Source organism: Nomascus leucogenys, chromosome 5 (assembly GCF_006542625.1).
Source record: "Nomascus leucogenys isolate Asia chromosome 5, Asia_NLE_v1, whole genome shotgun sequence".
NCBI lineage: Eukaryota > Metazoa > Chordata > Mammalia > Primates > Hylobatidae > Nomascus > Nomascus leucogenys.
Window position 1 is genome coordinate 128,333,456 of NC_044385.1, and position 15,673 is coordinate 128,349,128.

General features: G+C 36.8%; 1 protein-coding gene across 3 annotated transcripts in view; it reads right to left on the reverse strand.

Annotated features, from left to right (window-relative positions):
* FGF14 (fibroblast growth factor 14) overlaps positions 1 to 15,673 on the reverse strand; it is a 686,118-nt gene that overhangs the window by 353,118 nt on the left and 317,327 nt on the right. The window lies entirely within an intron of this gene.

The following is a 15,673-nucleotide window of genomic DNA, read 5'->3' on the forward strand; positions in this document are numbered from 1 at the left end:
TAGAAATAAAACCACATATTTATAGTCAATTGAGGACAAAGATGTCAATAACACACAATGGGAAATGAACAGTCTTTTCATAAATAGTGTTGGAACAACTGGATACCCACATGCAGAAGGATAAAATTAGATTCTTATCTCATGCCATATACAAAAATCAGCTCAAAATGGAAGAGTTAACCTAATAAGTCTTAAACATTTAAATGTATGACACAAGTTGTAAACCACTAGAAGAAAACATAGAAAAAAAGCTCTGTGACATTGCTCTGGGCAATAACATTTTGGATATAAAGCCAAAAGCACAGGCAACAAAAACAAAAGACAAATGGGATTATATCAAACTAAAAAGCTTCTGTACAGTCAGGGAACAATCAACGGAGTGAAGAGACAGTCTGTGAAATGGGAGAAAATATATGTAAATGCATTTGATAAGGGGTTAATATCTAAGATACACAAGGAACTCATATACCTCAGTAGTAACAAAAGAACGCAATTCTTAAAAACAGGTAAAGGATATGAACAATTATCTCTCAAAGGGAGATATACATGGCTAACAGGTATATGAAAAATGTTCAACATCAGTAATTATCAGGAAAATGCAAACTAAAATCACAATGAGATATCACCACACACCTGTTATTTTGGTGATCAAAAAGGTAAAAGATAACAAATGTTGGCAAGGATGTAGAAAACAGAAAACTCTTCCACTGTGTTGGAAGGAATGTAAATGAATAGAGCTTTTATGGAAGACAATATGGAGGTTCCACAAAAAATTAAAAATAGAACTATCACATGACCCAGCAATCCCACTACTGGGTCTGTATCCAAAGGAAATTAAATCAGTATGTCAAAGAGATATCTGCTCTCCCATGTTTACTGCAGCATTGTTCACAATAGCCAAAATATGAAATCTACCTAAGTACCCATGAACGAATGAATGGATTTTTTAAATGTGGTATATATGCACAATGGAGTATTATTAAGCCTTAAAAATGAAGGAAATCTTGCATTTGCAACAACATGGATGAACCTGGAAGACATTTATATTAAGTGAAATAAGTGAGGTTTAGAAAAACAAATACTGCATGGACTCATTCATATGGGGAATCTTAAAAAATAAAAGCCACAGAGGTTGAGAGCATAATAATGGTGGTTTCCAGGGGTACGGGGTGGGGGCTCAGAAGATTTTGGTCAAAGGACACAAAATTTCAATTCAATAGGAAAAATAAATTCAAGAAATCTATTGTCCAATATGGTAACTATAGTTGATAACTATGTATTATATTCTTGAAAGTTTCAATATATTTTAAGGAGTTCTCACCACAAAAATAAGTATGCGAGGTGATGCAGATATTAATAAGATTGATTTAACCATTCCACAATGTATACATATTTCAAAACACCATGATGAACACTATACAAATATACAGTTTTATCTGTCAACTAAAAACAAGTAAAACAATACACACAAAAAATAAAAAACTTACAGTCTAGAGAAAAGACTGATAAGACTAAAAAGTGTGATTATAATACTATGAATATGTGCAATCTGTATTGTAATGCAGGATGCTACAGGACTCTTACGAGGACATCTAGCCCAATGAAGCAGGTATCAGGGGAGGTTTCTCATCCAACTGCACTATGGAAGATGAACAGAGGGGTAGGATTTGGGGCTGCAGAGGGATGGAAGTTCATAGAGACCCAGCAGTTGGAGACAATGTAGCACAGCTATAGAGAGTTAAAAGCTGGAGGAATGGTGAGCCATGACGTTGGAAACTCTCCACGTATGTTAAGAACTCAAACTTCATTCTCTCTGGTTAAATGGGGAAAGCTAGCAAAGAGTTTTAAGGAAGAATATAACACGATCACATTCACCTTTTAGAAAGAGTTCTACATTCATGGTGTAGAGAAAGAAGTGGCAAGGCTGAACTCTCAGAAACGTGGTGGCTAGAATCTGGGTAAGAGGTCCTGTGGACAATGGGAAGTAGCTGTGAGAACAGTGGAGGATATAGAAATGGTCAGGAAAAAATCCCAACAGACTTGGTGGTTCTTCAGATAGTGTTGGATTTCGGTTGCAGTCAGAGCTGTCTCTGTCCTCCTGTTCCTCAGAGCTGAAGTCTTTGCTGATGGTCACCCAGGAGCCCTTAGGTAGTTAATTTTAGTGGCCAGTTTTATTTTCACCATCAGTCTTTTCCCCAGAGACACACAGGATCTCTGCCACTGGCTCCTGTCTTACCATGCTCTCGTTTTTGTTAAATTCTTTCTTCCCTAGCACCAACTTAGTGCCCTTCAAAAGTCCATGTTTAAAATTTATGTTTTTTCTACAGAATGAAATAGTTTACTCTGAACTTTCAGGAAGTCATGGAAAAAGAGTTTGCACATTTGCTTTCCCAGAGGAAATCATATTAAAGTTAAAAAATAAGTTATTGATCTATTCAATAAATATGTATTTATTTACTTTTATTATTTATTTATCTTTAGAGACAGAATCTCATTCTGTTGCCCAGGCTGTCCTTGAACTCTGAACTTCAAGTGATCCTCCTGCCTCAATCTCCCAAAATTCTGGGATTACAGGTGTGAGCTACCATGTCCAGACTCAATAAATATTTATTAAGTGTCTTTTATGTGCCATGTACCATCCATGATACTGGGGCACAGCAGTGAACAAAACATAGAGAGTCTGTGTCCATGCAGCTCGTTCTTCAGGGAGGAAACAGACTCTGTACACCACAAATACTATACGTACACACGGACTACATATACACATGTACATATAGATAGATGTGTCAACATATATTAAGTCTGATGGTGATAAGAGGGAAGGCATTGTTACAGTGTGCCAGGGAAGAAGACTCATTATAAAGATGACCTTTGAGCAAAGACCTAAAGAATATAAAAGAGGAAACACAGATATCTGGGAGAAAAGTAGTCTGCAAGTAGGATCAATAAGTGGTGCCTTGCCTGGCATGTATGAGACATGGCCAGTAGACCATAATAGCTGGAGCAGAGTGAGCAAGAGGAAGAAGCTGGGAGATGCATTCATGACGCACCAGGCAAGGATGGGGTGGGAGGGAAGAAGATTGCACAAACTTGCCTCTTCTTTTCATTGACTTGGGAAGCCACTGGAGTGTCTGTGTAGAGGCCTGATACCATTTGACTTGAGTATTAACAGGCTCATCCTGGTTTCTACTTAAAGAAAAGATTGTAGGAGGGTAAGGTAGAAACCAAAAGACCAGTTAGCAAGCTTTTGCATCCAGGAGAAGATGGTGACTTGGGCTGGAGTTATGCAGTGAAGGTGGTGAGCAGTTGTCACATTCTGGTTATGTTTTGATGAAATGTCTACATATTTTGCCAAAAGAACCAGGGTGGGTGTCAGCGATGTCAAGGATGATTCCCAGGTTTGGTGCTGCAGTTTGCTTAGACAAGTCTTAGACAAGCCTTTTAGATGAGTCTGCTGGGGCCATCCTCAATTCCTCCAAATATGCTTTCTCACCCTTTGACTGCTGGTTCTCCTGCTAGCCATTTTCTCCTTTTAAGATGAGGATATTTAATAATCACTCTCTTGATTCTCTACCCATCTTCTTCTAAAAATCAACCATCCAGTTTCCAAATGTGTAAAATGTGTGGGAAAATCAAGCTATTTTTAAAAGTGCTGTAAGTGATTACAATCTAAAAGGATAAATGTTGGTGTTTTGTCTGCACAGCCTCTCTTCCTCCCTCCAGAACTAATTGTCAATGTAGATAGCAGAATGAGGATTAGCTGGGCTCCAGAAGAGTTCATCATGTTCTGTGGGAATAATCTAATTTACCCACATTTGTGAAAAGTACATTTATTAGATTTGTCATATCGTGCCATTGAATTAAAGACCAACTAACATTTGCCTCTCAGCAGAAAGCTATGGAGACTAAGCATCAGTAGACTACCCACGGGAAGCCACTAGGCAACCAAGACCACAGAGGACTTCCTCCAGCAAAGAGGCAATGACCCATTCCTTTGCATGAGGGATGTCGGGATGTTCTAATAAATATATTTGGCCTGAAACCATCTTCTCACATTCAAGGACCATTAGAAACATTTTAAAGAGAAGGTTGAAATAGCAGGAGGCAAAATAGTAAATCATGTAAAAAACAAACCATAAAAGATACCTGAATTAATGTACTTGAGAATGAGGAAGGCTTCTCCTTCTATTTGGCTAAAGTGAAATTGTTGCTCTTCTTGGCCATTCATTCAGCCAAAGCATAATCCTTAAACCAAGTAAAAGACAGAATTGCATCATCTTGCCTTCGGGTACAGATTCCTTGAAACTCTGAGTAGATACCTGAGGTGTTTAAGAATGTATCAAAACCGTCAGGTAAAGGAATAACACTCTGATTATAGGGTGTAGGCATCAACTAGTGAGGAAGACATGTTGGAGGATACCAATAAATGTTCAGGACATTTAACATTTTCCTTTGCCTTTACTCTGGTTGTGATGTTTTGGTCACGGCCACTGAACACTCATCGACCTTCCCACTGGCTTTGGTCAAAATATCCCCAATGATATTCTCTACCATTTCCTGAATCTTTCACTTAATGCAAAGATTTTCATCCTTGCTCTTTTAAAAAAAAAAAAATTGTGGCCTTATTGTCAATTGGAATAGATACTCATCCTCTGACATTTTATGAGTTTAAGATTCTCATTAGTTATATAATTAGCTTATGTATTTTACTTACATTACTATGATATGTGTTTTTGTCCTCCATGTAGAACTACAAACTCTTTATATCTAGGGATAATATCTAGTTGGTAAAATGCGCCAAAACTTTTAGGTAGCGTTATGCAGACGTCTATATTAATTGAGAACATTAATGATAAAAATTGTAAAAGCAAAAGCAGAATGAGTTTCCAAGTGTAAAATTATGATTCAGATTTAGTTTCTATAAATGGAATCATACCAATACAGCAATATTTTGTTTCAACTAAAATCTCTTAAGTAACAAACTTTTAAAATTAGCTATAACTATTTAAGCAGTCAAAACAAACAGGGAAGCCAAAAATTCCATATCAGGATGTTACGAATTTACCCATTCTGACATTACTATACAGGAGCTGTATTTAAAATTACTTCTAAGAAATTCATGATGTAATTTCCAAATGGAAAATAGTCAAAAAAAGACTACAACATTTTGTCAACAGCACTCTAAAGAGGTCCTGATGCAGATAACTGTGAATTATTGTGAAATTCTATTACCTCATAGAAGGGGCTTAACAGAAAAAAAAAAAATACAGTGTACTTTAGTTCAGTTGGCATTTGCCAAGCTCTCTAACACAGCTATTCCTTAGCATTATAAAAAAAAAAACTCTAAGCCATGCCTTCTCTTGTTAGCTTGTATTCAGTATAGAAGAGAAAGCAGTGATAACATAATATAGAACTGGCATTCTCCAAATGACTTTAATCCATCTTCCCAAAGACTAGTTCTCATTAATTTCAATAACCAGAGTCACAACCAGAAAATCAACAACCGCAACAAAAATGGATAAACAGTGACTTAAATGATGTGTTCTGAACCTTGTAAAATGCAAAACTGAAATACACAAAAAATTAAAATGGGGCCAACAGTTGACATGAAAATAGATGCATACATTCCCATGCCTTGACTAAGTAAAATATTCCAAACTCAAATTAATGGGTCATCTCTAAAGAGCACTTTAGTAACTCATTTAATAATTTGAATGAACCAATTTTTCTATACAATCATTTGCTTTGGTTCTTTCATCCAGCTTCCACAACCATCCATCTAACAAAGCCAAGAAACCTGGAGTGTTCCTTGATATCTTTCTATCTCTCCATTTCACAACTAATTCCTCAGCACATTTTGTCTACTCTACCTTCAAATATTTTAGAGCTACTTACATGACCACCATTGCTATCACCTTGGTCCAAGCTTCCATCATCTTTTATGTGGATAGCTGCAAAAGCTTCGTGGTCTCTCTGTTCCATCCTTGTTTTCCTTCAGCCTATTCTCAACTCTGCAGCCTTTCAAAATCTGAGGACTGAACTCTGACCGTTTTTTTTCTTCTTGCCCAGATTTCTTTCTAAGGGGGCTGGGGAATTATGTCTTACAAACCATAATATCTCATTAAGTGTTAGGGTTTTTTAAAATTAACCCAATATAACGTGGCTTACTTTCCAACCTGACTCTGGTATAGCATTAAATGACAGAGAGTAGACCCCCTTACCTTAAGCATTCCTTTCTACTGACGCCTCAAGTCTTTAGACAAAGCTTAGCTCTGACAACCAATTGCCAATGAAAGAAGCTCTAAAACCCATTGACAACTTATAAGGCTGTGCTTCAACATGCTTTCCCTTTTCAGGCTGAACCAATGTATATCTTTCCTGTATCAATTTATGATTTTACCTGCATTTGCAGTCTCCCTGGAATGTATAAAACTAAACTGTAAGCCAACTGCCGCGGGCACACTTTCTTGTGCTCTCTTGAAACTGTTTCCACAGGTCATGGTCACTCATTGGCTCAGAATAAACCTCTTTAAATATTTTGGCAGAATTTAGACTTTTTCATCGTTAAATCTAAGGCAATTGGTCATTTATTTCTTCAAAATTATGAAATTGAAGAAATAGTGTCCCATTTTGCTTAAAGTAAAAGCCAAAATCTCTATAACCTTGAAGGCCCTATAAGATTAGTCTCTCTTATCTCCGAGTTCATCTCCTAATTCTCTACTTTTCCCTCTTGTAACTGGCCTTTTTTTTCTCATAAATTATATCTCATCTTGAAGCCTTTGCTCAAGGCACCTCTCATCCTGGAATGGGCTTTTCTCATATTCAGGAGGTTAAGTCCCTCATAATTGCTAAATGTTTACTTAATATTATCTTCCTACTGAGGCTCACCCTATTTAAAATGGAACTTCCCACACATTTCCTAACCTCTAACTCTGTTTCTTTATCTTTCTTTTGCACTCATGATTTTTTAAGATACTCTATGTAATTGTTCTTGCCCTACTAGAATATCAACTCCATTTTGGGAAGATGTTTTGGTCTATTTTGCTTCACAGACATATCCCCCAGCACAAAAAAACTAGTTACTGGTAAATATTTGTTCAAAAAATTCAATGAATAAAGGAATAAATTACTATTCTTTCTTTCATTTAGCTTTCTTACTAACAAGACATTTTTTATTCCATACTTTCCTTTCCTTTTATAATAGAGACTCAGGGAGAAACCTTGGGTGAACTACTCATTAAAATGATTACCGTTATCTGCTAATCATTTCAGGATAGGACATACAATTAAGGTCGGTTCTGGCACGGAGAAATATTATTATAATAATAACACAAATTATACATTGTCAAAGGAAGCAAGTTGTGAGGCAATCACAGAAGGAAAAGAATAAAAACCCCAGCAACAGGACGACTTTAAAGATGTATTTCCAGATAACTTGTATTCCCTCATGATCAGCACAAGTGAAGTGCACTGATGGAACAGAGCCTCCTTGCCCAGGTATGAATTTTCTCATTAACATGGTAGATGAAGTGTTTTGTTAAGTGAAATAATTGTGATACTCCTTACTACAAAAGCAAAACTGTCAGAAATGGCTCCCAAAACCCTTATTTATACTGATTTTCAATGCCTCCTACTATCACAAGTTTTGGTCTTTATTCTTTAGGTGAAAAGTTCCCCCACAACTCCCAGCCGTTATCGTTTGACTGTCCCTGAAATTATCTTAGGAAATATCATTGATCAAATTTGAATCAGAGCAAAGTTAAACACAGACATTAACAACGAGTATAATTGGCCTTAACATTTACCACCTTTCCTCTGCCCCCTTTGTGTGATACATGCTCTACATGTATTTGATCAGTAAAATTCACTTCTATTTAGACTAAAGCTAAGTTTTTCTCTTTCTCTTTCCCTTTTTCTTCCCCCACCTCCTGTGTGTATGTGCTGGTGGGGGAGGGGGAGGAGGGAAGAGCTGAGCTACAAAATTAATCAGCTCCAGGTATGTGCCAGGCATTGTACTTAATCCAAGTTCATTGAATCTGAAAACAATCCTAAAATGAAGATTCCCTCACCCCAAATCCCTCAACTGGTAAATGCTAGAGAAATAACTTGGTCTAAGTTTAGCAATTTAAATTTTTATATTATTTTTCTAAATCAATTTATTGTTCCTGTTGGAAACAATGGGAGTGATGTCGATCAATTTTCTGGTTAATTATTAAGAGGATAATTCTAACGGAATAAACAGTGGCAATATTTAGCAATGGAAGACACAGGCCATTTCCTAATTTCATTTCCAGAACAATAAAACCGATTTCACTAATTTCTCTGATAATGTATTATCCTGGAGAGTTAATAACTTATTTTTATTAAGGTGAGAATAAATGTACTCAGGTACACAGGTGGGAGAAAAAGCTCATATATCCAATTACCTGATAATGAAACCAATCATTTAACTTCTTTGGCTGTTGGAAAGTCAGAGGTGCTAAAACCAAATTTTCTCAGTCCCTTAAGATGGACTGAAAGTCCTCAAGCAAAAATCACTCTGCCTCATATATGGAGGAAAATCTGAAGACAAAGGAATAAGGCATCTTAAGTTCTATTCTCGGAATTTTGTTTAAGTTGCTGTCTTGAAAACCAAGCCTCTGATATTTTCTTAGCTGTATTAAATTGTAGGTAAAAATAAATGGCTATTTAGCATGTGTTTACTATCCAAGGTCCATAGAGCAAGCAAAAGGACAGGCCACTGCTTTTAAAACCCATGTAGGGATTAATTAACAGAAGGGCACTAGCTAGCAAGTTATGCTAAATGACAAGTCTTGATTAAAAGCTAAAAACAATGCTTATTTCAAACCTAACTTCCTGGTCTATAGTTACTCTCAACTTTAAATGCAATTTGCTAATTTCAACTCCAATTACATATATGCTCTTAGGGTTAAGAAGTGCTTCCATCATGCCTGTAATCCCAGCACTTTGGGAGGCCGAGGCGGGTGGATCACCAGGTCAGGAGATCGAGACCATCCTGGCTAACACGGTGAAACCATCTCTACTAAAAATACAAAATATTAGCCCGGCGTGGTGGCGGGCACCTGTAGTCCCAGCTACTCGGGAGGCTGAGGCAGGAGAATGGCGTGAACCCAGGAGGCGGAGCTTGCAGTGAGCCGAGATCCAGCCACTGCACTCCAGCCTGAGCGACAGAGTGAGACTCCAACTCAAAAAAAAAAAAAAGAAGCGCTTCCGACCTTATTTTATCAAAGCCTTTCATTTTCCAAATGAGAATTTAAGGTATTTTCTCAATAAAATTTTTATAAAACAACAAAAAACCCAGATGTTTTTAATCTCAGAATCTGAGGATCACATATGCTAGAACCGCTATACAGTAGACAAAGAATTAGTTTTTTCTTTCCTCTTATTCTGTATTTCAGACCCAAATAATCTACCCAATTTAGAAGGGGAAAGATATTCATTTTTCTTAATGTGTGATGGAATTTCAATATGTACAATCATAACTTCTTTGAAGATGGGATGGCACACATAGAACTGTGCATTAGGCTTTTAAAACTTTCCAGGATTACGTAGAGTGAGTAAAGGCAATTGAGATAGGAGGCGGTCTGATGATGTGGAGTGAATTGGGAATCACAGCATTCCCCAAAAACTGCTCAGCTGATCTTTCTGTATTACCTGGAAGCTCCTCTATGAGCCTGACTTGTAGCATTTGAGGCCAAGAAACCAGTCATTAGGACGCAAATTTGTCATTTGTTAGGAGGAACACAGATATCCAAAAATAATCCTGCCATAATGTAGTTCATTAGATAAGTTGGTTTGGGAAATAGGGCACAGGACTAATATAAGTTGATGGGACTGGGGTTAGGAAAGGTCTTTGTGTAATTGGCAAAATTATACTTTGATGATCCCTAAAGTGTGAACATCTATGTAACCTGAAGTAGCAGGCAGACTGAAGTAAAGTCAGTGAAGCATCAGGGAAGGAAGAAAAGAGAAGAGCTGCTACAATTTAAGGGTTTCCTAGCAATGGGACCTGGGGCAAGATTCCTCATGTCTACCTTGCCCAGAAATAGTAAAAAATACAGACTGTAATTTTTTTTTTTTTTTTTTTTTTTTTTTGAGACAGAGTCTTGCTCTGTCACCCAGGCTGGAGTGTAGTGGCGTGATCTCGGCTCACTGCAAGCTCCGCCTCTCTGGTTCACGCCATTCTCCTGCCTCAGCCTCCCTAGTAGCTGGGACTACAGGTGCCCGCCACCATGCCCGGCTAAATTTTTCTTTTTTTTTTTTTTTCTATTTTTAGTAGAGTCGGGGTTTCACTGTGTTAGCCAGGATGGTCTCAATCTCCTGACCTCATGATCCACCCACCTCGGCCTCCCAAAGTGCTGGGATTACAGGCGTGAGCCACTGTGCCTGGCCCAGACTGTAATTCTTAACACAGAGCCTAGCACGAAGCAGGTGATATGCAAAAATGGTATTAGATGTTGTCTAAATTAGCTTTACCAACTTTGTGCCTTCTCTGTGTCAGATACTACACTTTTTACATATCAACTGATTTAATAGTCACAACAACCATCTTACAGTTAGGGAATGTAAATTCCAGAAATAAGTATAGAAGATGATATGTATGCAGATGTTTGTCTGACTGTAAAGCTCATGGCTTTTCTACTTCTCTATATGTATGTAAAAATAATTTTGAGAATGACTTATGGTGGTCACTTAACTTTGTATCAGTTCTGTCATTTAATATTCATATCTAACTTATGAATTTGAAATGATTATCTTATGTAACAGGAAATACAGCCAGAAATGTTAAGTGCCAAAATCATACTTTTTAGTGAGTGGGTTAGTTTCCTGTTCCTGTTTGGGTTCGTTTCTCTATGATACACAATTGAGACAGAGGTACTCAACTGTCAACCTGCAATCAGTCAGAGACTAGGTTGCTGCTGAAATTCTGTCACTTTAGAAATGCTGTAGTTTAATGAAGGCCACTTTAAAATCAATCACTGCCAAGTTGGGAAAAGTAATAAAAATGGTAACTGTGCTAAGCAGAGAGAATTATTTGTTTTATATTAATGAAAATGAATCTTAAAGGGTGGCACACATCACATGTAACATGTATTTTTTAAAAGTTCATGTTACAATGTACCATTCGCATAACTTAGAAATTTAATGTAATTAAGTAAACCAAATGTAGTGTTCTTTTATTCCTCAAGATATGGAATAATATTTAGGTCAAAAATATTCCATATTTTCAAGCTTTATAGTAAAAGATACTTCACTGCAATATTTTCTAACTGAGAAATCAAAATCAATCCGTAAGGTATTTGGCATATACAATTGAAATATACAAATATGTATTAAACTGGAAAAATATATATATTTAAAATTCTATAATCTAACATTTAGAAATATATATCCTAAATCTAATAATTAATTTTTCAAATTTGGGCACTTTATATTAAATTAAAAGAGACACATGTTTGTGTCATACAAACTCATATCATAGCAAATATTATAGAAAATGTTTACCATTGGTCAGATACAAAGATGAGTACATTATACATAAAGTTCTTCATCTAATCCTGAAAGTTACTGTATAAAGTAGGTACATTCTTGATCCACATATTGTAGCTTAGGAAACTAAAGCACCTAACCAGAATTTGGAGCCAAGCTGTCAAGATTTCAAAGATTGTGCTTCTGTAAAAGGAAAGTCAAATCCTTTCTGGTTCAACTTTACCTGTTGAAAATATTTCTAAAACCCAGTTTTCTGCCATCATAGATACGGAATTCAGAATACAATCTTAATTTCCCACTGGAGTGTTCTGGAGTGTAGGGAAAACTAAGAACCAAGGTAATCTATTTTAAATATTTGTTTGCATTCATTTGGGTCTAGCGTATATTTTATGATCACAACACAGCCAGACTGTGTCCTACTACCAATTGTTTCCATTCTCTGAGGTCAAGGAGAAATTGTTTAGCTCCTATGTAAAAAGGGCAGAAAATGTCTATAAATGTATTACATTCTATCCAGAAGAGGGCACTGGCAGGTATTCAACCCAATATCTGATATTTCAGACAGAGGGAAGCAAAGCTCAAATGTAACAAGTATCTTTTCAGTAAGATGGGTTTCCATTCATGCCCTGCAGTGTGACTATAAGAAGCACTAATATACCTGGATAAAATCATGTTTTGGAAACTGATGCTAGTATTTTTCGCAGTTAGCTAATTTTAACAGCTGGCATAAGATTGCACTTTTAGTCAATATTACTGCCTAAACATTCCACATTTTTCCTAAGTTTTACTTTCAAGGAAGTTTACATTATTTAGCATTCAGTTATGAAAGTTCTGTCAACTACTACACAATGTACGTAAGGGGGCTATGAACCAAATGTGCCTCATGATATTGACTTTTTGAGCACAATTCTGTTTCATCAAAACTTACAAGACATAGAAATGGAAAAGAATCGTGGTTTTGATGCCTGATTTCCTGAGTGACTGAGACAAGTGTTTTATCAATCATATAATTTCTGCAGATCATTTTAATTAGTTTTCTCTTACAAGCAGTTATTTTCTGCACTGTGTAGATATGAAAGCACTCTTCCTTCTGTGTCCAAGGTTTATACTTAGAAACTCTCCAGAAACAATTGTCATTGTAAGTCCTTGTCTTTGTTATTCTTGTGTCGTGAAATTCCATTTGCCATATCTGAAGTTTAAATGGCAAGAGACCCTGTTGAATAATTGTCTTCTAGTGTTAGATGATTAGCTTTATATGTGCAAAATGGCTTTTTAGAAAAACTACCTAGATAAAAAGGTCAAAAACAAAATGGACCAATTTGAAAATTATCACTGCAACAAAAATTTGTTGTGGATACATACTCATTGCATATATACAACGTATATTTACTGAGACTCTAATATGTGTCAGACATTTCTATTACAGGCTTATTGAATTTTTCAAGTAATCGATGTCAATTAATTTGTCACATAATTGTACCACTTGCAAAAATAATCCCCTAAAATTAATGACTTTGTTTCCTGTGTTACTATTCGAAGGCAGAGTGGAAATGGCTTTTAGGTTATAGAAAAGAGGCAGTTCTCTCACTAGCTGTGTCTTAGGTAAGTTCCAGGTCTCGGCAGTCAATCGCCATATCTATAAAATGAAGATGATATTTACTACCTGGAAATGTTGTGTTTACAACCTTTATCAGAGTAGTTTACTGCTGTAGAAGCTCAACCACTGGTAACCATTGTGTTTAAGTTTAATTTTCACTAAAAGCCCAGGCTCTGACTGTAATGGTCACTCAGAGTTGTGCCACTGAAAGGGCACAGATGGCAGTGGTCAAGTAGGCCACGTCCTCTGCGTGCCTTTTTCGCTTTCAGAAGTAGGGCTACAAAGCTGAGGACAGCCAGAATGACTGCTGAGATTCACATTTCCATTAATGCCTGTCCATTCCAAAAAAAGATCAGTGTATGCCAACTGCGAGATGCCTTCCTCAATGAAGTCAGAATCTAACAGCGCATGAGATCCTTTGTGTTTACAAGCCTTGAAGCTGATATCAGGTGGCATTGCCACTGAGTCGGCTCGGAGCCAGTAGTCTAAAGTCTAAGTATATATTATACTGTCTGAATCAACTTAGTGGCTCTCAGTTCTATCATATTTGAAACTCATTTTTATAATAAATATTTGTTAATGTCTCTTTTGCTATTCTGAAATGAAATTGCTAACTCCCTCTAAGAATAATCTTAAATCAATGTAATATGTTAATAGTGACATAAAAGACAATAGTAAGAGATTAACACATACAAATAGAGTACTAGTAGTATAATATGCAAATGCTTAGGTACAATTATACCAGATGATGTGGTTATAATGGGTAACTCTGGATTTAGGAAGTATAAAACAATAGCCAAATGTGCCAGTTACTTACTCTTTGTCTCTCGGTTCTAAACTTGCTCTTCTATGCTCTGCTTTATGCTGCTGGAGCTGAGACCCTGTAAACTACATTCTGCTTTGCCAAGATTCTCTCTGTTAGGATCTGCCACTAGGAGCACCAGAGACTTCAAAGCTGGACTAGGTGGAATAAACTTGCCCCTTCCTGTGTCCCTCTAGGGGAGCTCCTTGGCTGCTTGTGGATCTTGTGAGCATCACTCTACGATGCGATGCTTCAATCACCCCAGCAACAGCAGAGCCTCCTTGTGGAAGCAGCTGAATATGGTTTGCAATTTTGTTCAACACTTGGAGAACCAGGTTAATTGTCTCTTTCTTCCCTCAAATACCAGCAGGCCATTGGTCCTCCTCAGAGGTCTGGATCCCAGCTTCATGGGTCTTTCCTCTGAGCTCAGAGATACCAGCACCAGCCGAGCCACGCCTTGCTTACAGGTCTGAGTTTGAGCTTCACCAGACATTCCAAGTTTTTTGTTTTCCTTTTTTTCCCCACAATTCTGGGGGTGGGAGGCAGCTGCTTCCTGAAGTTGCTACTTCCACAATACCTTAGAGTTTCTTTTTCTACCCTTTAAGTTACCAGCTGACAACTTTTTACTAATTAAGAAGTGTTTGTATTAAATCTTCTCTGTTCAAATAGCTGGTATCATTTCTGTCTTCAGAGTGGACTCTGACCACTACCTCTACTGAATATTGTCAACATTATTTCTTTCCTGAGATGAACATTTTATTGGACATTTGAAATAAGGCCTGGTGATAAGTTTCTATATATGCATAAAATCATAATAAATGCAACAGCTACTGGTACTGACTGATGTGGGGATGACACATTGGTGGCTGAGAAGCCACTAGCAGCATTGCCATTGCTAGGTTCAAAAATGGTGAACAACTCTTGATCTCTTGATGATGTACTAGACAGAAACTACAGTCTGCCCTGATTTGTAGTGTAGTTTCATTCCTGGGAAAGTTAGCACACATTAAAATCATTGAAAATACACTTTGTGTTTTTATGTAAAATATAGCCATGCCATGCAAGATATGAAAATATTCATTGTTCAGGACAGTTTTATGCATTGCTATTTGTCTAAAAACTCTGACTCTTACCCACTAAGTGCCACTGCACTTATTCCAATTACGGGTGGCCAAAACTGTGCCCACATCATGTCTTACAGTAATGCCATATCTGTTCAGAATAAAATAAGGCAGAGGCAGAAGAGGCCATTTCCTTTATGAATTTAGTTGAGGATAAGTCATCCCATGGGTCTTCCACACTGACAGGGCATCTCCTCATGCTTCTTTCCACTTGGCAAAAGTCTCAAAGTCTAAGTTATAATGAAGATAGTTTTTCTGAAAAGGATAATATCCTAAAAGAAATTCTTAGCCCCTATAAACACATTTTAAAATCAATATGTTAATTTTAACATGAAAGAAATAAAACTAGTACATGTAGTATCAATAGTAATATTTGTGCATAATCATATTATAATACATAAATGCCTAGGCACAACTACCTTAGATACACAGAGTGAACACAATTATCAATCTAGTTACCCTGGAGCACCCTAACACAAGACACCAGAGCGGCATTTAAGGTTTGAGAAGAAAAGGGAAAAAGAAAGAAAATGATTCTAAAAATTAGTAAAGATGTTATACAGCAAAGGTTTTATGAAGAAGTAGGCAGCATGAAGCATAAGGTTAGGATTAGAGGGCCAAGATTCAGGTGAAGTTAGGGGA